This window comes from Melanerpes formicivorus, unplaced genomic scaffold (assembly GCF_026170545.1).
Source record: "Melanerpes formicivorus ecotype bairdi unplaced genomic scaffold, bMelFor1.0.p_v2 SCAF_15, whole genome shotgun sequence".
NCBI lineage: Eukaryota > Metazoa > Chordata > Aves > Piciformes > Picidae > Melanerpes > Melanerpes formicivorus.
Genome location: NW_027142367.1, coordinates 19,385,118 through 19,408,199, shown reverse-complemented (window position 1 = coordinate 19,408,199; position 23,082 = coordinate 19,385,118). Strand labels below are relative to the sequence as shown.

The window sequence follows — 23,082 nt, the reverse complement described above, 5'->3', positions numbered from 1 at the left end:
ATTAGGAAATCAGCCTGTGATTGGCATGCTGTTTAACTCTAGGCACTTCTGCATAGAATAATCAATTTTAAAAGAGCAGCCTGATCTTTTAAAAAACCATCCCAGTGTGGATTGTTTTAAATTGCTAGTGATCTAAGCTAGGAGATCAGTGCAAACCAGTGACCACAACTCAGTGCTATTCAAGCCTACCGCAAATAAGATGACACGTGCTACAAAACTGAAACACACTGTTGTTCCTAGAAGAAGCTGAGATGTTTGATGAAGTTTCCAACAGAATAGAAAACACAGTTAAAAAGAGTTCCTTAGATGTCTTTCAAATACACACCAACACTCATGAAATACAGAGAAGCCATTGTTTCTGCTCCAAGAAGTTCTGTGTTTGGGAAAGAGGAATTGCAGGGGAAAAATGAATAGACACAATAGTCTGAAACTAGAGAAGACAGCTCTGAAACACTCCAAAGCAAGAAAGTTTTGTACTATTGTGTTCTGTGAATCAGATCACAGCTGAGACTGGAACAATTGGTTTCCTGCAGACAGCAGGTTTCAGGCATTAACTGGTTGCAGAAGAGCGATTAGTCTTCCTGGACATGTTAAGACAAAAAAGACACGATTTGACAACTCCAAAATCTGAAAGAAACTTTCTTTTCTTTTGGAAGGCAAATAATTAACTTGCAGAAATAAGGGACTTGGTTTTCTGGGCTTTCTAGGGTTTCTTTTTTAACAATTTAACAAGATTGCTCTGTTTCCTTTGGCCACTGGTACTGGGGTACTGGTTGACAGTAGGCTGAACACGAGCCAGCAGTGTGCCCAGGCAGCCAAGAAGGCCAAGGGCATCAGGAAGAGTGTGGCCAGCAGGAGCAGGGAAGCCCTTCTGCCCTGTGCTCAGCACTGCTCAGGCCACACCTTGAGTCCTGTGTCCAGTTCTGGGCCCCTCAATTCAAGAAAGATGTTGAGTTGCTCAAACATGACCAGAGAAGGGCAACAAGGCTCATGAGGGCACAGCCCTGTGAGGAGAGGCTGAGGGAGCTGGGGTTCAGGGGAGACCTTATTGCTCTCTACAACTACCTGAAGGGTGGTTGCAACCAGGTGGGGGTTGGACACTTCTCCCAGACAACCAGCAACAGAACAAGAAGACACAGTGTCAAGATGTGCAGGGGGAAGTTCAGGCTTGATCTTCGAAGTTGTTCACAGCAAGAGTAATTGCCCATTGGAACGGGCTGTCCAGGGAGGTGGTCAGTTCAACGTCCCTGGAGGTGTTGAAGAAAAGCCTGGATGTGGCACTTGGTCTCGTTGATTAGGTAGGGTTAAGTGATCGGTTGGGCTTGATGATCTTGGAGGTCTCTTACAACCTGACTGATCCTGTGATTCTGTAGGTAACAGCTTTAGAAGCACGCTGCAAAATGATGACATATAGCCTGACAAGCACATTTTGATATAAAAAGTCTTTTGTGGGCTTGCATACATTGCTTTGAAGTGGTTAAATCTGTTCTGGTTACTCACTAGCCTTGCAGAATTATTCATGTGTTTTAAAGACCCTTTTTTGTTCAGTGAGATTTCACCACAACAGAATAATGGGAATAACATCATGAAGTGGTACTTGAATTTGTTCTATATATAGAAAGAGTGAGAGAGTGAGAGAGTCTTTTAACAACTTTACCATCGCCTTCTGAATATATTAAGATTTTTCAGACACTTTTGGCAGAGTAACTCTGACTCTGCTGCACCACGTTTAGGTACCTTTTGTACAACAAAGCAGCACTTCAACTATAAACATCTAAATTATTTTAGACTTCATAAAATATGAATGCAGCTCCCACAAATTCAATGAATCTATCACAGATGAGCATCAAATACAAATTTTAGAGCAAGGAAAATCTATCAGGAACGCTGTTTTTTCTGAAGCTGTACTAGCAGTACTTTTTAAGCTCTCAGCACATTAGAGTTACTTTGAAGGCTAGATTAGCAGCCATTTACTTCTTAAGGACTGCTTCAGCTGCACAGAGTTCAGCTGAAGTTCAACTAATGTTGCTCTTACTGCTAAATTGTTCCTAACGGTGATTTAAAACTGGTCAATGTCACAGACTGAATGCATAACTTTTTTCACCTACATTTTGCACGTGCAACATTTGAAGATTACCTGGGGGTGCTGGTCGATGGCAGGCTGAACATGAGCCTGCAGTGTGCCCAGGCAGCCAAGAGGGCCAATGGCATCCTGGCCTGCATCAGGATCAGTGTGGCCAGCAGGAGCAGGGAGCTCATTCTGCCCCTGTACACTGCACTGGTTAGGCCACACCTCGAGTCCTGTGTCCAGTTCTGGGCTCCTCAGTTTAGGAAGGATGTTGACTTGCTGGAACGAGTCCAGAGAAGGGCAACAAAGTTAGTGAGGGGCTTGGAACACAAGCCCTAGGAGGAGAGACTGAGGGAGCTGGATTTGCTCAGCCTGGAGAAGAGAAGGCTCAGGGGTGACCTTATCACTCTCTACAACTACCTGAAGGGAGGTTGTAGACAGGCTGATGATGGTCTCTTCTCCCAGGCAGCCAGTACCAGAACAAGAGGACACAGTCTCAGGCTGCGCCAGGGGAGGTTCAGGTTGGATGTTAGGAAGAAGTTCTATACAGAAAGAGTGATTGCTCATTGGAATGGGCTGCCCAGGGAGGTGGTGGAGTCGCCGTCACTGGAGGTGTTCAGGAGGAGACTTGCTGGGGTGCTTGGTGCCATGGGTTAGTTGTTTAGGTGGGTTGGGTTGGTTGATGGATTGGACACGATGATCTTGAAGGTCTCTTCCAACCTGGTTTGGTTTATTCTAAAGATTCAGAAGCCTATTGCATGTGTAGGGTTTTTTTGGGGTGTGTGTGTTTTGTTTCTTTTAACATTTGGGTTCAAAAGGAAAAAAAAACCAAACAAATTAAAAAACCAAACCAAAGCAAACCCACCCTCACCTGGCAAAGCACAGTACTGACCACATGGCATTAAATCCACACATCACCTAGATGATCCTTGTGGTCCCTTCCAACCCTGAATGATACTATGCTACCTGCCTCTGGCTGGGATAAGAGACAACGTTATGCTTGGTCTTAGTCCTTGCTAATCCTGGTCACTCCTGTGACTTTTTACAACACTCTTGTGGAGATATCTGATAGAGACTAGTGCTAGATACTTCTTACTTTATTTTATAGAGAGGTATTCAATCCATTCTTCATTCTGTTTTTCAGTCAGCTTCCTCATTTAGATACGTAATTAGTGCCTCCAAATCTCTCTCTACACACTGACAATTGATTTCAACCCATTACCAATGTTCCCATCTGCAGGTGTGTTCCTCACAGAATCCAAAACAAACAAAAGAAAAAAACACACAAAAAAAACCCACAACACCAACAAAAAAAGTGTTTCTACTTGCCTGTAAGAATCCTACCATCATTACTTCCCTTCTAATTTTCAGTGTAATCCTGGCAAATTCACAATTTGCACTAAAGTATTGATAGCATTTTGAGTGCAGGCTTAAATGGCATGGAAAACAGATAACTATGATGCAGGCTACAGTTAGCAGATGACACCAAGTTAGGGGCAGATGTTAGTCAGTTAGAGGGTGGAAAGGCTCTGCAGAGGGATCTCGACCGACTGGACAGATGGGCAGAGTCCAACGGGATGGCATTCAACAAGTCCAAGTGCCGAGTGCTGCACTTTGGCTACAGCAATCCCATGCAGAGCTACAGGCTGGGGTCGGAGTGGCTGGAGAGCTCCCAAACAGAGAGGGACCTGGGGGTGCTGATCGACAGACACCTGAATATGAGCCAGCAGTGTGCCCAGGTGGCCAAGAGGGCCAATGGCATCCTGGCCTGCATTAGGAATAGTGTGGCCAGCAGCAGCAGGGAAGCCATTGTGCCCCTGGACTCTGCTTTGGTTAGGCTGCACCTTGAGTCCTGTGTCCAGTTCTGGGCTCCTCAGTTTAAGAAGGACATCGAAACACTTGAGCGTGTCCAGAGAAGGGCAACAAGGCTGGGGAGAGGCCTTGAACACAAGCCCTGTGAGGAGAGGCTGAGGGAGCTGGGATTGTTTAGCCTGGAGAAGAGGAGGCTCAGGGGTGACCTCATTGCCCTCTACAACTACCTGAAGGGTGGTTGTAGCCGGGAAGGGGTTGGTCTCTTCTCCCAGGCAACCAGCACCAGAACAAGGGGACACAGTCTCAAGCTGTGCCAGGGGAGGTTTAGACTCAAGGTGAGGAGGAAGTTCTTCACCGAGCGAGTCATTCGTCATTGGAATGTGCTGCCCAGGGAGGTGGTGGAGTCACCGTTCCTGGAGGCGTTCAAGAGGGGATTGGACGTGGCACTTGGTGCCATGGTCTAGTCATGGGGTCTGTGTTGATAGGTTGGACTCAATGATCCTCAAGGTCCTTTCCAACCTAAGTTATACTGTGATACTGTGATAAAGTTATGCCTGTAAAATGAGGCTAGAATTCCTGTCTCCTGTAGACCTACTTAATGTGAGATATTTATGCACCATGATATTATAATTGCTGTGGCTAACAGGAAGCAGCAACTGATGCTCAGAGTCTGTTCTGAGTCATTGTAAAACAGAAAAAACCCACCAAAGAACACAACATACCCTCCCACTTGCTTGCAACAAGTTTTTGCTGGCAGCTTGGATGTTAAGTATCATGCTGATTCAATTGTTCCCTGTAACTGGGATGACAAACTTTGCCACATGACCTAACTTACACACTAGGAATTATCTCACATGAAGAAATACTGGAAATCACGTGGAAAACAGTACTGCACCTCACTTAAAAGAAATACTGTTTGTACCAAAAGATGTTAAGAATTTGTCTACAGTAAGAAATCCCACCCCAAAAAAAAAACACCTAGAGGTTTTACCACTTGCACCAATTCAACCAACATTAACACTACTCTGAGGGGGGGAGGGGAGAAAAAGTAGCCTAAGACATTTACAATGATGCAGAGGCTTCCAATTTACAGGACTAAGTTCTTAAAAGCAAGATGGAACAAAAGAGCAGTTCACATGTTCTGCCTCCAAAGGATACTGATGCTCTTTCAGCTAGACATCACACTGAACTGGCTTATCTTTTGGATAAGCTTTCTACCAGAGTAAACTTGCTAAAAGTTGATACCAGCATGGCACAAGAAAAGAAAAAGGGCAAAAACACTTCCCCTCCTTCAGACAAAGAATGAATTTCACAGCAGCTGGTGCCACAGAAAACTGCTGCTGCTTTATACTGCTCCTCACTCCCAGTAACTTCTTACAGAACACACAGAAATGTCTTACAGGCCATCAGAGTATGCAGAATAGCAGTCTACAATAAACACTGTGCTCAACATTCCTACCTGTATATCTCTGTAAAACTCTGGAAAGATCTAATGAAAAAAGGAGAATACAAAGCTGAAACAATAAGCAACAGTTGCAGTGGTCATTAAAAATTCATCCCAGTCAACAGGCACCATTACAAACCTCTGAGTATTGAGGACAACTTTAATTCCACAGAAATGAAGTTGACCAAAACCACATACCCTGAGGAAAAAAAAAACAATCCCAACACATTTTGGCATCACTTCTCAGTCAAGTTCCATCCCATAGTTACCTACCACTTAAAGGAAGAAAAAAAAAATCAACAACCAAAAAACAAGTGGGGTCATTAATGTTTGTTGTTGGTGGTGTGGGTTTTTTTTTGCTTGTTTTGGTTTTGTGTTAAAATTATTGAAAATAAAGCCCTGGATCACAGAACCCAGGGTGACAAGTGATATCAAGGCACAATGTAGGTAGATCACCTTACCGAGGGTTCCTTTCTCAGCTGACTAGGTCCCCAAGGACACTTGCTGTCACTGACAGCTGGGGTTATCAGCTAAACACCTTCATGCTGACTGCTCAGTTCTCTCGGCCCTTCAAAGACAACGAATCCAAGTTCTACTTCCTACAGAAATGAGAAACCATTGCTCTATAACCTGCATAGTCCAGGGCTTCAGAATTCAAGCTGATTTTCTTTAGTGGATTATAACCAGACCTTTATGTGAACCTGATGGTAAAACTGCTGCAATGAACTGGGAGTTACCACAACAGTATACCTGCAAGGTATTTAGGCAGTGCTCAAAGTCACAAGGTTAGAATTTAACCAAAAGTAAATGTCCTTTAACATTCTTCATAGTTCATACTGTGAAACTGTAAGTAATCAAGAAGTGAGCAACAGCAGTTATGCAGCTCTTTTAATAGATCAGCTAGAAGTGTATCAATTCCATTGATTTTTTTATGGTGGGCTGGTCTCACATAATGGATTAAGCTCACCATAAAGACTGTAAAAGGAAACACTGGTTTGCCAGAACTAGAAGATGATGATGTCAAAATAGCTTTCTAACAAGCAGACAATTAAAACATTTTATTTGGAGATGTTCAATTTAGAATACTACTGCCAAGAATAGTGCTAAAAGTTGAATAAAAGCCATTACTACAACACTCACATTTCTCAGATTTTGGTTGCATTTTGCTTTAAACATTTTGCTCTATTCCTAAGGAACAGGAAACTTGGACTGTGAACAGGCAGTCAAACTTCAGCATGCCAAAAGGTTAATGGCAGGCTGCTCTGAAGAGCCGTAACACAGAAAGCATTTAAAGACACTCATTAATGATCTAGAAAAGAAAGTGGAAAAGTTACACAGGTTTGTCAAGTAAGGAAGATGAAAAAATGTAATCAAGCAGGAGCTAGTCAACCATGACATACAAATAACATGGTAGCAGATAAATGTGATGTATTCCATGTTAATAAATGCAGAACAATCATCACTGAAAGTTAAAGACAGAACTACCGGTGTGGTCAGCAACCTTCTAAACTAAGCAGGCCTAGTATAAACAAGAGGATTACAAGCATGCCTGTGGAAATCAAGGAAGATCTCTGTTCAATAGGAGAACACAGCTGTTGAAAGTTAATACAATCAGGATTCAAAAGCAGTATTGGCAAGCACTAGCAAAGCTATAGTATCTTCATATAAAACTAGTGCTTCATTCTCCATCGTTATTTCAAAAGGGCTGCTGCAGTATTCAGTAATGTTAAGAAATATAAATGAATACAGGCAATACAGAGAATCGTACAGCAAGACAAAAAATGCTTCATTATAAGTAGATCAAACAATGTTAACAGAAGGGAAATGATTTCCACCTCCACAATTAAGATGCTGCTCAGTGCAAGTGCAAAGTATGTGGTTCAAGGCACACTTCTTTGGTACAATGCAGAATTAAATATCTAAAGTAATTTCTAGTGTCTCTTTTACAATAAAGAATCTGCTAATAGTCAAATGAGAACCAAAAACAGGACTGGGACAAGGAACATCACATATAAGGATACATGTTTATTATTAAGTATTGAACTAAGACCCATACCCTAAAAGTAGTATTCAACATTTGCCTCCTCTAACTTTTCTTGTGTCTGCCACAGGCTATTTATGCAGATGAACTCTGAATAAACCCCACTGTCACAATTTCAATACTGAAACCATCACACTGGTGGTGGGTGGGAGGGGGAAGGCACCAAAACCACCACCTTGCAACAAGATTCAAATAGAGATCCGTAAGAGCAATACCAGCATGCAAACTGTGCACTTAAACTTGGCCTAAAGGAACGACCTACAGATTTTGGTGAATAAACTAAGACAAAGAAAAGAACTACAAAACTCTTGATCAAGTAGAGGCTTTATAAATATGAAACACCATCATTCTTCACCACCACTCCAAGTACTAAAAGGTATTTTGAATGCATCTTATAAAAGAAGTTCTGTCTCCATTTGTAGGCCAGTCCTTTTCCTTGCAAGCAGGAAGGGAGGCTCCCAACACAGGCCAACATGCATCTAGTGATGGCTCCTGCACTTCACAGAGAAGACCCCTAAAGAACTGACTGGCAAGGACTGACTGGCAAGGACTGCAGAGCCACAGATCACATCATTTTGGTCCTGTGAATCACACTTTTGTGCCAAGTGGATAGTCTGCAACATATCATGTGCACAAAAACCCCCACTGAAAATATGTAAGATGTAAAATCTGTCAAGAATATCTTTTATCTTGAACTAAACCTAATGTGAACTGCATTAAAATTGTTTAAGTATTTGGAAGTACTCCATTTTTAGATTAATATTTCTGGAGATAATTTTTGTTCTCATCTCACTCTTCTACCACTCTTTTGGTGACAGAATAAAAGTATTTAACAAGCGTGCTGCTAATGTAGTTTATCAATACGTACTCAAAGGACAGCAGGGCACTGTTTTGCTAAAGCAGCAGCTTGGCATTGTAACGTACTCCACATTACCATTTTTTCCTCTATATATCTTATTCCTGAGCTCATTCAAACAAATCAAGTTTGAGATCATGGCTGGAGAGGGAAAGTGAAACGGTAACACCTCACCACTAGGCTATGCAGCGTGGGGGATTTTAATACTTCCATGTGTTGGTTGTTGTTGGGTTTAATACTTCCACGACAACACTGCCTAGTGTCTTTCAACTGACTTATTGCTGCAGGAACAGGGCACATGAGGAATAAGGCATCCTCACTCACAACTTCTAAAAAGCTAGGGGACATCCAACAAGATTCCAGGGGCTATCACTGTCCCCTTGGTTTCAAGGGTGCCTTGTACGTGCTGCCCTTGGCAGGTACTATTTGCATCATTTCTCTGAAGATGACTACACTGCCACAACCTCCCTATCAGTAAACATTTGATGATTAGTCATCTCTGGTTTATAGATAAGGCAAATCTGGCCAAATACAGCAAATTCAGGATGCTAGCAGGACCACTTAAAAAAGGCCAACGTTAACCGAGGGCCACAGTCAACATGCCATGAAAAATTATGAAGCTGGCACTAGAAAGCAAAATGCTGTCTCCAGTACAAGCAATCCTTTGTATTTACAAGAAAAATGGTTTATGTGGTGTTCCAAGTGTCCAGAGTAGCATGATCCTCACTGCCTTTGCAAAGGAGCAAAGTTGAGAGTAGCAGTGCATAAAAATACGTGGTTAGTTGCACAATTGTGGTTTCCACAGCTGTTGGCTATGCTAATTTACAGTTCACGTAGTGTTAACATAATGTATAAAAACAAAGGAGGCCATTTCACTCCTGTTGTTTGCCATAAAAAGTTATTTCTCTCAGCAGCTGCTGCTGCCGCACAAGAAAATCAGTTTCTATTTCAACATCTCGCCATGGAAGTTTATGAAGTGGCGAGATCCAGGGATTGCTGAAAACAAGTAGGGCCCAAAGAAACTTGGCTGTACTAATAACAGAGCAGGGGGTGGGGGGTGCGACGACACATGACACACGCCTCTGCTTTCTTGAAATGGAAGGAGGCAGTAACCCGCTGTTAACACGGGCAAAGTCACATGAAAACGAACTTGCTTCAGGCAATGAGAGCCTCCGTTTCCCGACCCTCTTCAGCTTCACGAATCAAAATGCAATAAAGGCGATTCAGACTCCAACAGGTAAGTCTAAAGTATGAGTTACGTAACAAATATTAACTGATCAAAATTGGTGTGACAGAAGTGCAGAGGTAGAGCCGGGGATGCTGCCCCCGTCCTCCCCCCCGCGCACACACACGCTCCCGCAGGATGCCGACACAGCGCTGCTCCCGGGAAGCTGCACAAGGATATCCCCAGCCCCCGGCGCTTTCCCGCCCCTTTCCCCGCAAGGAGCGATTCAGGCAGCGGCAGGAAGGCAGCAGGCAGGCCGTGCCCGCCCCGCGAGCAAGCACGGCGGCGAGGCCGCTCCGTTCCTCCGCTAGCCCGCTGGGGAGGAAGCAGAGATCGCCCGAGTCAGCGCCTTCCGCGCCGGCGGCCAGAGAGTGGAGAAGCTCGGCGCTGGCTGGACTCGGCGCTTCCCTTTCCCCGAGCCCCAGAGCGGCCGGGAGGGGGGCGGGAAGCGGAACCCGAGGCGCCCGGAGCCCACACTCACCTCGGCTCTCTGTGCTCCTGCGGGGTGGTCGGCGGATGGAGGGCGTCCGGCCGTTCCGACCAGACAGCAGGAGCCACCGGCCCCGCCGCTGCTGCGTCTGTCACCAGGTGCCCGGGAAGGAGAGTCCCGTAGCGTAAATCCTTCGGGCGGGGACGTGGACGCCGCGCCTGTCGCGGCGGCCGCTGCCTCACACCGAGCTGAGGCGCGGCCGCCGTTGCCGTTACGTAGCCGAGCTGCCACCGGCGGCCGCTGCCGCTACAATCGAAAGGAACCGAGGCTTCTGCTCGCCGCCTCACTCCGCTGCCACGGAAGGACCGCTGCCAGGGAAGGACCGCTGCGTCGTCGCCGCCACGGCCCACCTTTTCCTGCAGTTACCGGGAGCCCACTCAGCCCCACGAAGGAGCCGCCGCCGCTTTCCTTAGCTTCCCGGAGCCCGTAGCCGCAATCCCGCGTAGCCCACTCCGCGTGCCCCCTCCGCCCCACACCACAGCCGGCGCTGCTGCCGGCGGCGCCCCCACCCGCCCGACCGCTCCTTAGTGTCCCGGCCCCATCATTGGCGCGGGGGCGGGCGGCAAGAGCAAGGGAGGGCGGTGACCTCTCTGGCGCACGGACACGTTCTCCGCGCTCTCGCGCCCAGGGGGCGGGGCTCGGGTGCTCCACCCCGCGCTAACCCGGATATGGGGGCGGGGGCGGCCGGGGAGCTGAGCGCGGGGTATGGGTGTCCTGCAGCGAGAGGTGCGTGCTTGCGTGTGCCTTCCGCCGCCCGCCCCGCTACAGCACAGCTGGCGGGCGCCGGTGGCCTCGGCTGCTGCCTGCCCCCGCGCCGGGGAAGGGGTGGCTTTTCGGTGTAGTCGGCTCCAGTCACAGGAGCCCTCCAGCCCACCCTCCAGCCCACCCTCCGCGGCAGGGGCGGAGCGTGCGACGCTTCTCTTCCGCCCTGTGGGCCCTCGGGGTGTGGATCTGGCGGCAAGTAGCGATTTGGGCCCTGTGTGTTTTATGAGTCCGCAACAAACGGGCAGGTGTGGTGCTGCCGTGCGTCATCCCTGCTGCGCCACCGCCTGCAACGCCCACTTAGGGATGCCTTAAAAGTGGGTCTGGTCTATGAAGACCAGGAGCAGGAACTGTGTGCCTTCATGAACTCTCGTCCCTCCTAGCACCTTCTGATGGGGGCCACCGGCAGCAGTGCTTCCCGGCTCCGTGTAAGGCCGCAAGTGCGCACCAGCAGTGATTTGAGGGCCCATGGCTGGAAGAAATGTTGCATTGGGTCAGTCCTCTGATCATTTTTCTGGCCCGCTTCAGTACTGTGCCAGGTCTGGGCTGTAACAAGATTCGAAAAGCCCTCCCTGGTGCAAGTCTTGCATGACCGCCTATGGAGCCTGCCACCTGCCCCCCTCCTAGCAGTTGCAGTTATTTTGTGTTTATTGCTGCTCATCCCTTTTGCCCCTGAGTGCCAGGGGAGCTGACACAAGCCTCCTCCTAGCAGTGCCCCCCGAGCAAGGCAGCAGTGTTTGTGGGGTCCACTGCAGCATCAAAATGCCAGACACGTGCCTGTAACAGCGTTTGTTTACTGAGATTCAATACAGCTAGAAAATGACTTCAGTCTCCCCTTCCTTCCCAGATATATTTTGACACTTGGAATTCTGAGAAGGGTTTTTATCTTTCCCCACTCTTAAATTCATCTTTTAAAAGTGTATAGACCAAAGTTTATACACACTCCTTAAAAAGTAACTAGCAAAGTTTCAGTTGAAAAAACACAAGAGATACCTTGGCAAGTGAATCTGAAGTCTCTGAAATCGTGTAACTAAAGAGGTATTTGCTTACAGAACCCAGAGATCATGCTGTGCTCATATTTCATGGAATGGCTTTGGTTAGAAGGGGCCTTAGAGATATCTACTTAAAATGCTCCACAATGGGCAAGGGTACCACTCATGCAGATTGGTTGCTTGGCAGAAACTCCATCTTCTGAAGAGAATTTAAACAGGGCAAGGGAAAAAAAATGTACGCAGACAAGGGTAGGTGAGCGTGAAATGCCATCATACTGATGCCTCACAGTTTTGCTGGTTCCTTAAAGAGCTCTCTGCTCAGACACTGGCTGCTTCTAGTCCTTCACCCACCACATGCTTGAGTCCTGCAGTACTTTTATTTTGGTGAAGAATTTCTTTTCACCCCACTACCTATGCAGGTGCTAATTGCTCTTTCCTCTCTGTAAAATAACTTGGGCTTTTCCAAAAGGCACTTGGGTTTCCCAAGCATTCATGTGGGATAGTTTTGTTGGATTGTTTCCAGACTAAACCAGTGAGTACAGAATCCTTCCATGTCCCCACAGATCTATTGAGGATAAGTAATTAGCTTGCTAGGTAGAAAGCACAAAGAATCTTGTCTCTCCATACTACTTTTATTTATATATATATAGGTATGTATGTTTTGTCTGCCTGCTTTTGTAAGCATCAAAGAAGATATTTCAGGCACAGCCTCTTTAAGCAAGAGAGTGAAAGGAGCAGCTCAGTTGTTACACTTGGATGCTGTGTTCTCCACTTACTAGGGAGAGTCAAAAGTGGATGATAGATTCTTGAGGAGAAGAGACATCTGAGCTGAGAATTAGACTAAAAGTGATTTTGACTAATGTTGACCCAAATATTCAAATAAAAAAATATTGTGAAAAATGCTCTGAATTTTGTCATCAGGTGACAGAGCAAGTATACATGTAAAAATAACCAAGGTGGCCAGTGCATAAGCAGTAGGACAAAGAGGCATTCTTCACCCAGCACAGGACTCACACACATGTTCACCCTCAGTGAGCTGAATGGGACTCCTTGTGTTCTTAAACAAAGTGAACGTTTGCACTTTGCTCTACTTCTCAGCTGATGCATTCATCAGGGACTGTGCACTACAGCAGGCACCTACCTTGTGAGAGGTACACATACCACTGCAAGAACTATAGAGCTGCCTTCATTTAGCATTTAAAATTGGGTGTATGTGTATGTTTATACACAGGCAGACAAAATCAGAAGCATCAGGCCTTGCTGTGCCACAAATGTGTTTTCAGTTTACAAGAAAAAGTCTTAGCAAGAGCCATCTATTATATGCCACAGTTTGCTGCATGCAGGCAGCTTAACACTTGTTCTGTTATGCCTGATGATGCCATAGGATGCACCTCACATCCCTCTGGTGGAATAGAATATCTTTGTGGCACCTTGATTATCAATGCCCAGGAAAATCACTTAGCAAAAGTGTTACCAGGAGCCGTGCTGAAGACTCCTCACAGAAGCAGGATTAAGGTGTTGCTCAACTGAAGCAGGTCACTGTTGATGCTTGGCAGCTCTCTGCATCAGAACCTGAAGCAGCATCCCATTTGAACTGAGCACACTACCTGCTGGAGGTGCTCATTTTGCAGTCATTCAGTATAGAAATGGTGCTTTTAAAAGAAAATCTTAGACATAAAATGTGTATTTACAAGTCAGATGGAACCCACTTTTTAAAAAGAAATATGTAAACACTGCCTTAGCATCAGCTTTGGGGAAGTGCTTGTTCCACCAGGAGTAACTGGCAACAAAGAGATGGGTGCCTGTTAGTGAGGTGGTTACAAAGGGTATCATAAACTAACATTATACCACATGTTGAATTGCATTTCCATTATTTCCATCACATTATCTTTGTTTTACGAGCTGTCTGCAATAGCTGTTCCTGGAGAGTCTCCAACAAAGCATTCTTTTGGGGGCTGCTAACTTCAAATAAGATTAAAGCTTAGTATGTCTGGTAATTATTTTTCTTTCAAAGAATGCAATCTGATTCCTTGTAGTCAGCTGGGATCCTGTATGTCCTCATATCTTCTGTTTTCCAGCTTGCTGCTCTCAGTAGCCTAAAAAAGGCAATTTGCCAACAGATGTCCTTTTAGCACTTCTGGAGTGTTGTCTGAGAGGTAGTCATGCACAGCTCTTACTCCAAAACCCAAGACTTCTCTCTACTAAATGCAGCTGCTTTTTGTCCCCTCCAGCCTGGCCAAGCACAAAGACATGGGTGAAAGACATAAAGATGGGTGAAATGTGTGCTCAAACCAAGCAAAGAAGAGCAGGTAAGCTCTGTACACTGCACCTGTATCACTGATTAGATCCAAGAAAGCTGCAGCTGTTACTGGGTGAATTCTTCCTGATAACAACAAACCCTCTGGGGCAAATGACAAGAAAGAAAGAGCGAGCACCACCAGACTTTGTCATTAATCCAATCTCACTCCTCAGCTGATCTGATCTCACCTCACTTTTAAGGGTGAGAAGAGGGAACACCTGGAATCTGGTTGGGGGAGAGTAGAGTACCTCATTTCCCAGAGTGCAAGGGTCTGAGTACTTACACTTCCCACAGATGCTCCCTGAGCCTAAGCCCACACAATGCTTGTCCACACTGATCCCTTGGTGGGATCACCAAGAGTGATAATGGGTCTCCTTGACTCCATTACTGCCCCTGTAATGGACTGGAAGTAGCATGCTGTCCTGTTGTCTGAGGAGAAAATGAAGGACAGAAAGAAGATGAGACCAAACCAGCAAAACTGGACTGGGTAGGCCTCACCTGACTAATTATTGACTAATTTGGTACCCTGTGCAAGCTGAACAGCAGCCACACTCTGCCCCTGTGCTGCAATATTGCACCACAGAAGGGCCAGCAGTTGGAGGGGACCGTGACTAATTCAGAAAAGTGTCCAGTGCAAGAATGCTGTGTGTGCCCTGTGCATTGTCTTTGTTTCCACTGTTCCTAAATTCATCTTCACTGATACTCTAGTTCTCCTACTAGAGCAAATGACCAGAGGCTAATATTTTCAGGATATTTTCCTCATTGGGAGGTAGTTTCTTAAATCCCAGTCCTTACTTTTTACTTCTGTGAACATGATTATTGAAAATATGCTCTAGACAGTATCAGTGCATTTTTGTACAGTCACCTGCTTTGCAGTCAGAGATCCAAGGTAACTTTAAGTTTGCTTCCAGATATAAACATTTCAAAGAATGTAAATACCAGTTTTCAAACTGTTGTTAAACAGTTTTGGCAGGTATGAAAGCATTTCCTTTTCCATCTACATTAAACCTGGAGTCTATCCATTATTCTCACACATCCTGTTGTTAGTCCCTATGCCGTAATTTGTTTAGATACTCATTGCTAAGTTCTGCTACAGGAAAAAAGAGCAGCGCTACGTTTCTAGGATATTTCTGTCTCAGCAAAGACATGTTTCAATATCATAGTATCATAGTATCACAGTATCAGTCAGGGTTGGAAGGGACAACAAGGATCATCCAGTTCCAACCCCCCTGCCATGGGCAGGGACACCCCACACTAGATCAGGCTGGACAGAGCCTCATCCAGCCTGGGCTTAAACACCTCCAGGGACAGGGCCCCAACCACCTCCCTGCACAACCCATTCCAGGGTTTCACCACTCTCATGGGGAAGAACCTCCTCCTCACATCCAGCCTGAATCTCCCCACCTCCAGCTTCATTCCATTCCCCCTAGTCCTATCACTACCTGAGATCCTGAGAAGTCCTTCCCCAGCCTTCCTGTAGGCCCCCTTGAGATCCTGGAAGGCCACAATGAGGTCACCTGGGAGCCTTCTCTTCTGCAGACTGAACAGCCCCAACTCCTTCAGTCTGTCCTCACAGGAGAGGTGCTCCAGCCCTCTGATCATCCTTGTGGCCCTTCTCTGGACACCTTCCAGCACCTCCACATCCCTCTTGTAATAGGGGCTCCAGAACTGGACACAGTACTCCAGGTGGGGTCTCCCCAGGGCTGAGTAGAGGGGGAGGATCACCTCCCTCGACCTGCTGGCCACACTTCTGATGCAGCCCAGGATCTGATTGGCTTTGTGGGCTGCAAGTGCACACTGAGAGCTCCTGGTGAGCTTCTTGTCCACCAGCACCCCCAAGGCTCTCTCCTCAGGGCTGCTTTCCAGCCAGTTCCTGCCCAGCCTGTATTTGTGCCTGGGATTGCCTCGACCCAGATGCAGGACCCTGCACTTGCTCTTATTGAACCTCATGAGGTTGGCTTGTGCCCACCTCTCCAGCCTGTCCAGGTCCCTCTGGATGGATCCCTTCCCTCCAGCCTGTCTGCTGCACCACACAGCTTGGTGTCATCAGCAAACCTGCTGAGGGTGCACTCAATGCCACTGTCCATGTCACCCACAAAGATGTTGAACAAGACAGGTCCCAGGACTGATCCCTGAGGGACTCTGCTTGTCCCTGGCCTCCCCTGGGACATGGAGCCATTGACAGCCACTCTTTGGGTGCAGCCATCAAGCCAGTTCCTTATCCACCTAGTGGTCCACCCATCACACCCATGTGTCACCAGTTTGGAGACCAGGATGTGGTACACTTAATCCACAACTACAGAATGTGGTGTTTAAACCACAAAAGAAAAACAACAATTACACTTCATTCCAATGTACATGTGACCAAAAGTGCTGAGGATTGATCACAAACAGCTCTAGCTTTTACAAAGGACACTGGTTCCATTCTGTAGGAAATATTCCTGAATAAGCTTTCTCCAAAGAAAAACAGAAGCAGCCTGAGAGCAACATAAAGGTAATAGTAAACCTCTAAAAGATGAAGTCTCTGTTTAATCTTTACCACAGTAGCTTTATGTTATGGACAAAGATACAATTTTATGTATCCATCTGAAAGTTCATAATCCTGGTTAAAACAACTTTTGCTACACAGTCTTAAAGCCAGATGTAAAACTAGCAGCTAATATGTTCACCTGATACACTGTCAATTACTACACAGTTGCAAGGCCTAACACCACTCCTCCTCTCTGCAGATGGAATCCCAGTGTTCCTATGTCAGCAGGATGTTTCTGTCACTGACTAAAAGACATTACATGATTAAAGCATGAGCAGATACTAAATGCTGTCACATAAAAGCCTCTCAGACTTCCCACTTCCATCTAGCCTTCATTATTTACCATCACTGTTAACACAGTGGGTCAAGCAATACAGTTTTTCATCCAGATGTGATACAAGGCAGTTTTATAGGGCATACTCAAGCCACTTAGAAAGCAATTGCTTGAAGGAGGATGTATCTTCTGAAAATGGACTGTAAAAGTGGTGCTGAACTTTCTATCTTGATGACTTCAGTAAGCAGACTCTGTTTATCATACACAGAAGAGCAATGGAGGGGAAGCAAGCTGCCCACAGATAGGTCTGTGTGACCCACTACAGTCTGCAAAACAAAGTTTCTGTCTGCTCCACAAATCAGATTAACCCACACACAAAAAAAAGGCTGCATCATTAAATTATGCCTCCAGTGACAACTGAATAGTTTCATTTGCCTTCAGCCTTCCTCTCTCGTGGAGGCAGTGATTGGAACGTTAATAAACAGCTGTGTCAGAAAAGCACAATTACCTATATGGCTTGCCAAGCAGGAGCAGCAGAAGGGGGAAAAAGCAGCATTTCTTTTTAGCTACAAGCATCCCAAGAAATTACTGGTGGGTAGAGGAACTGGACTTGGGTGATAAAAATGCACTACCTATAACTCACATTTTATGGAGCACAAACCCTTAAGTATTTGGTAGGTTTTGCTATTAGTGTTCTTGCTGCAAAGCATGCCTTGATCATCATTCCCCCATGCTATTTCCAGTCAAAGGGCACCACCCATAATCTAGATCCCAGTTTTATTGCTCAATTAAGCTTTTAAAACAGTCAACACCCACTCCAGTGATTTAATTGAACTTGCCACTTACATAAGTGACATTGCAAATGAAATACACCTACATGAATGGTTTGCATCACACCAAAGGTCCATCTAGTTTCATATCCCCTCTGTGACAATTGAAAAGTGGGTACAGGGGCAAAGCTTACAAGGGCCACTACAAACACAAGGAGGCACCTCCCCACCTTCCTGCTGAACTTGGGTTTAGTTTCTTTTCAAGACAAAGGTGATTTGCAGTTCACTCATTTTCTATAACATGCAGAAGTCTGCAGAGGCAATGATCCTGAAAATCATCAGCAGCTAGGTCTCCCCTTAAGCATATGCTCCATTGAAATACTGGCAATACTCAATTGCTGCAGGAGAGATTTGTTGACATGCAAGCTACTGGCAAGAACAAAAGGTAAGTATCATCTCTACATCTTCATTCAGTTTCTACTTTATGATCTGGCCCAGACCATAGGAATTCATATACCTTCCCTAGAGTTTTGACCTCTGGAACAAGTGGGTGGACTTGTGGGGGGGGTCAGTTAACTTATCCAAAGTATAAAAAGGCTTTTGTGTCCAACCCATCACTCAGACTTGTCAACAATTGTCAAATATTACAAAATGGTATAATTCTTACAGTTCCATTCTTAAACCCTTTCGTCCCACAATCTCAAAGTAAATCTAAGTAAAAGATGTTCTACCTAAAATCAAATTAAGCAAAAGGCCATTCTAACAAATTTTATTCTTTCTGTGGAGTGACAATCCTTGATATGAGTAAATTCACTGCCTTCCTTCCAGGGCTGCACTAATAAGGTGGATAAATGCTGGTCTAGTGTTTGCTGCCTGATTCCTAAGTCCTGCACCAGAACAGAGTATGCTGTGGCTGAGCATGAGCCCAGAAAAGAGGGATTAGAGAAAAATCCAGCACCTCAAGGTAGTATTTGGCAGCTGTTGTTTCAGCCCTCCATTTCACCTCTCTAGAGTGCCATTTCCAAGGTGGTTTTCTATAATGCAAAAGGTAAAAATCTATGTGCTTTCCAGCATAAGTGAGCAGCAGGTATGTGTGAGCAGAGAGCTCAATAAGCAGGCATTTCCAGAGCGCTTGGTTAAAGTGCTTAACATAATGCCCAAATACCACAAATCCCAGTGGGATCATATGAAGCTCCCTATGGAAAAGAGACAATGTAAAAAAGTCAAAGACAGTACAGGAATGAGACATTTCCTTTTTGAAGCATTCCAAAGTCTGACAAGCTTTGTGTGAACCTGTCAGTCTGATGAAGTCAACAGCAAGATGCAGCATACAGCATTGAGCATGGTACCTGCTCAGGCTTATAAGCTGCATTCCAGTTGCTCAGGGCTTAATGATTTCCATTAGTCAAGAATAAGCACAGTATCATAACTTCCAAAATAAAGCTGCACTTTTGAAGCTGCACCTTTACATCTAAACAAAGTTTTGCTTTTTGTCTCCTCATCTGAATGTACACAAGATCTGATCTACATAAAATACATAGATACATGTATGTTTGGAACACTATTACACCAGTTAGCCTGAGTCTTACACGAGTAAACACATGGTACATCCACCATGTTTTTCACAGCTTTTTGATAATGCAACTCAGTCCCTTTCTTGTTAGACTCACACCAGATGGCTACAGTTATACCAAGGTCACGAGACATTACACTGTATCCTAACTAAACTCCATGTGACCCTGTAATGCAAGTAAGTTTGACCCTGCTTTTTGGGAAGCAAACTTGCCTCAACTTGCAAAGCAAGTCAACGACATAGTGCCAGAAAGATTCAAGGTCTTACCTCCCCTCCCATTTCTGTGCTTCATTATTAGGTCATGTTCCTACTTCACTATGTGTCTCACTTCTCACTACAGCATATCCATGTTTAACACAGTTCCAACAGTAAAATTCACTCTGTTATTTGAAATACCTTTATTTGGATAAAGGCAAGGCTTTGGATAAAAAGAAAAGCAGTTTCTTCAAAGACACACTCCTGTCTTGCAAAGTAAGTGTCAAAACTCTTGAGCTGCAAGACTGTTTATGGTCTGCACAGCTGTTATTTCAGAATAGGATATCATCCTTAGCATATGCATAGCCCAGAACAGTCAATTATTCTTCCTGAAAATGCATTACTCTCAGATTGTTGAACATCACCTAGGGGCAAATTGGTAACTGATGTCTGCTGTCAAACTGATTTGCATGCTCATTTTTTTACATACTAGGCTATCTTACCTTTTGTGCCTACAACAGAGCTAAAAATGTAACTATTTTAGGATGCAGGGAATAACTCATGCTAGCCTATTTGCTTGTTTCTAAGCCTGCGCTTATTTTTTAACAGGACTTTTTGCATTATGAGCAATACAGTTACACATCCCCTGCCACTGCCTCAGCTGCAGAATAGTTTCCCACCCAACCTTTGATGTGGGACTTCAGCCTTGCATGCAACTGCCTTCTGCCCGCAAGCTCTCTCTCTGGCCTTGCAAAGGAGCGACTTCGTAAGTTGACACTGTTTCATTCATTCAGTATCACTACTCCAACTAGTTGAACAATATCAGCACTATCTGAGGCCTCTGAAAGCAAAAGGTTTATCAGAGCCCCTCATTCAGTCTTTGTAAGCATTGCTAAGAGAGAGAATGCAGACTTAAAATTGGTTTCTTGCCAGGACCTCTGAGCGGCTGCTGCAAAGAATAAGGGCACAGCACTGACACAAATCCCCTGAGGAGAATCACTTGAACCTGAAGAACACTGGGATTCCTGAAAGCCGAATGGTGACGAAGGCAGTTACCTGAGAGCACCAGCTGTGTTTTGATGGTTTCACTGCTGCCTTTTCTTCCTGGCTTTTGGAGTCGCTCTTCTCTTAATTTCAGCACTAAAACCAGTGTCTGAAGTTTGCTGCTGTCTACTCAGCTAAAGAAGTGGTATTACACTCCTGCTATGGTGAATCACTTCTATCTGTAATGACTCAAATGGCACCCAGGGCATTTATCCTTTTTATGGCACTGTTACTGACTTCCATGTAAATCAGGATTTTTAGGCAAAATGCTGCACTGCTTCTAACCCCTGAAGTGAGGAACTCTTTGATCACATATTCAGATGAGATGCCTCTCTTCATAAATTTCTTCTAGCTATGCTGTCAATCAACCACAGCATGTATTTTCATTAAGTAGGCAGATTTTCCTTCCCTTGTGTGTCCAATTCTTGTTTTGTTTTGTTTGGGCATTTATAGTCACTCACCTTCCTGCATCCCAAACTGGCCCTGATGTTCTGGAGAGTGCTTTTATTAGGACTGTTGCTCTAGAGGCACTTCCCAGAAAATCTGATTGAACTTTCAGATGAATACAGGTACAAAAATGTAGAAAGAAATTGTACAAACCTGATTTTTGTTTAAAAACTTTTTTCCTGCTGTTCTAGATAGATGGAGAGGGAAAAAACAAGATGTTACTTAATGAGGTAGTTCTTGACAGCACTGCTGAATAAGAATACCATTTTTAACATGAAAACCAATGTAGCAGATAATATGCCTTTCAAACAGTTTTAAAATGAAAACCAATAAACAAATCTACTCATCTCACCTAATTGCATCATAGCACTGACAGACTAGTTTGGTTTTATTGTCTGCATTTGCATGTACTACTGCTCCCTCTGCCTATTTCATGGTATCATAGTATCATTCAGGGTTGGAAGGGACCACAAGGATCATCTAGTTCCAACCCCCCTGCCATGGGCAGGGACACCCCACACTAGATCAGCCTGGCCAGAGCCTCAGCCAGCCTGGGCTTAAACACCTCCAGGGACGGGGCCTCGACCACCTCCCTGGACAACCCATTCCAGGGCTTCACCACTCTCATGGGGAAGAACTTCCTCCTCACCTCCAGCCTGAATCTCCCCACCTCCAGCTTCATTCCATTCCCCCTAGTCCTATCACTGCCTGAGATCCTGAGAAGTCCCTCCCCAGCTTTCCTGTAGCCCCCTTCAGATACTGGAAGGCCACAATGAGGTCACCTGGGAGCCTTCTCTTCTGCAGACTGAACAGCCCCAACTCCCTCAGTCTGTCCTCATAGAAGAGGTGCTCCAGCCCTCTGATCATCCTCCTGGCCCTGCTCTGGACACCTTCCAGCACCTCCACATCCCTCTTGTAATAGGGGCTCCAGAACTGGACACAGTACTCCAGGTGGGGTCTCACCAGGGCTGAGTAGAGGGGGAGGATCACCTCCCTCGACCTGCTGGCCACACTTCTCCTGCTGCAGCCCAGGATCTGATTGGCTTTGCGGGCTGCAAGTGCACACTGAGAGCTCCTGTTGAGCTTTTTGTCCACCAGCACCCCGAAGGCTCTCTCCTCAGGGCTGCTTTCCAGCCAGTTACTGCCCAGCCTGGATTTGTGCCTGGGATTGCCTCAACCCAGATGCAGGACCCCTCCTTTTTTCTCAAAAGAGAAAATAAACAGATACAAGCAAAGTAACCCTCAAAATAAAAGTAACTAAGAAACTATGCTCATTTTCCTATGAATTCTTTCAAAGCATACTATTGAAAGAACACAGTCAGGTACTGTAAGCCTCACACTGTACAGCTTCAGTGGCTCAGTTGGGAGGGTGTGGAACTATGCGTGCTAGAGGTCACATTCCTGTATCTCGCTGGCCAGAATAAATCCACACATCTTCCGTACAAGAGCCTGACCCTGTACATAAACCACAGATAAATTTTGTGCATCAAATATTTCCCTAGGTAATCTAGAATCAAACCCAAACAATAGCTGTAGACCAGAGCCCCAAAAGTTGAGAAAAACAAACACTCCAACATCCACAGCACCTTCATGTTTGCTAGTCTGGCTAGAGCAAGCAATAAAGCAATACAGCAATAAAGCAATAAATCAAGCTAATTATCTGCCCCACGTTGGGAAGCCAAAGAAAAAAATGTCGTGGGTTTGGGATAAAGGCCCAGCCTTCTCCCCCCACAAAGTGAAGGAAAAAAATGACCACAGCTAACCACAGCTGGATGAGCAAAGGAATGCTGTATTTACAAGCAGGTATAGGGTATGCAGGATATATAGACACAATTTACAGTATTTACAATGTATACACAGAAATATACAGCAAAGTAATACAGGAATGAGATTCCCCTCCCCCTGCTGGAGGAGGGTTCCCCCCCTGTACCCCCTTCTCTCCCCTTTTTCCCCAGAGAGGGTTAGAAAGAGAGGAAAGGAGCAGTTGTTAATTAAAAGCAGTTATAAATTAGAGCAAAATGTTAGTAGGTTTGCAGGCCTTGCACTTATCAGTCCAAGGTCAGTCTGACAGAGAGCCTAGAAGCCACAAGCTGCAAAAAGGGAGGAGGGAAAGTTAACTGAGGAAAGTCTCAGCTGACCTCAAAACTTAAAGCTGCACTCTACCAATCCACCAATGAAATTAGTTTAGACCTGTCCTTTGTTTACAAAACATTCAGCCATAGTGTCCCTTTCTTCAAGGCACAGCCTCAAACGGTCACAT

At 45.3% G+C, this 23,082-nt stretch overlaps 1 protein-coding gene and 1 long non-coding RNA gene across 3 annotated transcripts in view; one reads left to right on the top strand and one right to left on the bottom strand.

The window, feature by feature from the left end:
- The window catches only part of GALNT1 (polypeptide N-acetylgalactosaminyltransferase 1), an 86,723-nt gene extending 76,302 nt beyond the window's left edge, over window positions 1–10,421 (bottom strand). For both annotated transcript variants that reach the window (XM_068147741.1, XM_068147742.1), the window contains exon 1: window positions 9,928–10,421. The gene's annotated coding sequence lies outside the window, so the exon portion shown is untranslated. The remainder of the gene's footprint in view (window positions 1–9,927) is intronic.
- LOC137445746 (uncharacterized) lies at window positions 9,327–21,213 on the top strand. The gene is made up of 6 exons (XR_010988473.1): window positions 9,327–9,458; window positions 13,922–13,999; window positions 17,871–18,008; window positions 18,392–18,527; window positions 19,941–20,097; window positions 20,265–21,213. It is a non-coding gene; the product is annotated as an uncharacterized lncRNA (long non-coding RNA).
- Window positions 21,214–23,082: the final 1,869 nt, after the last annotated feature.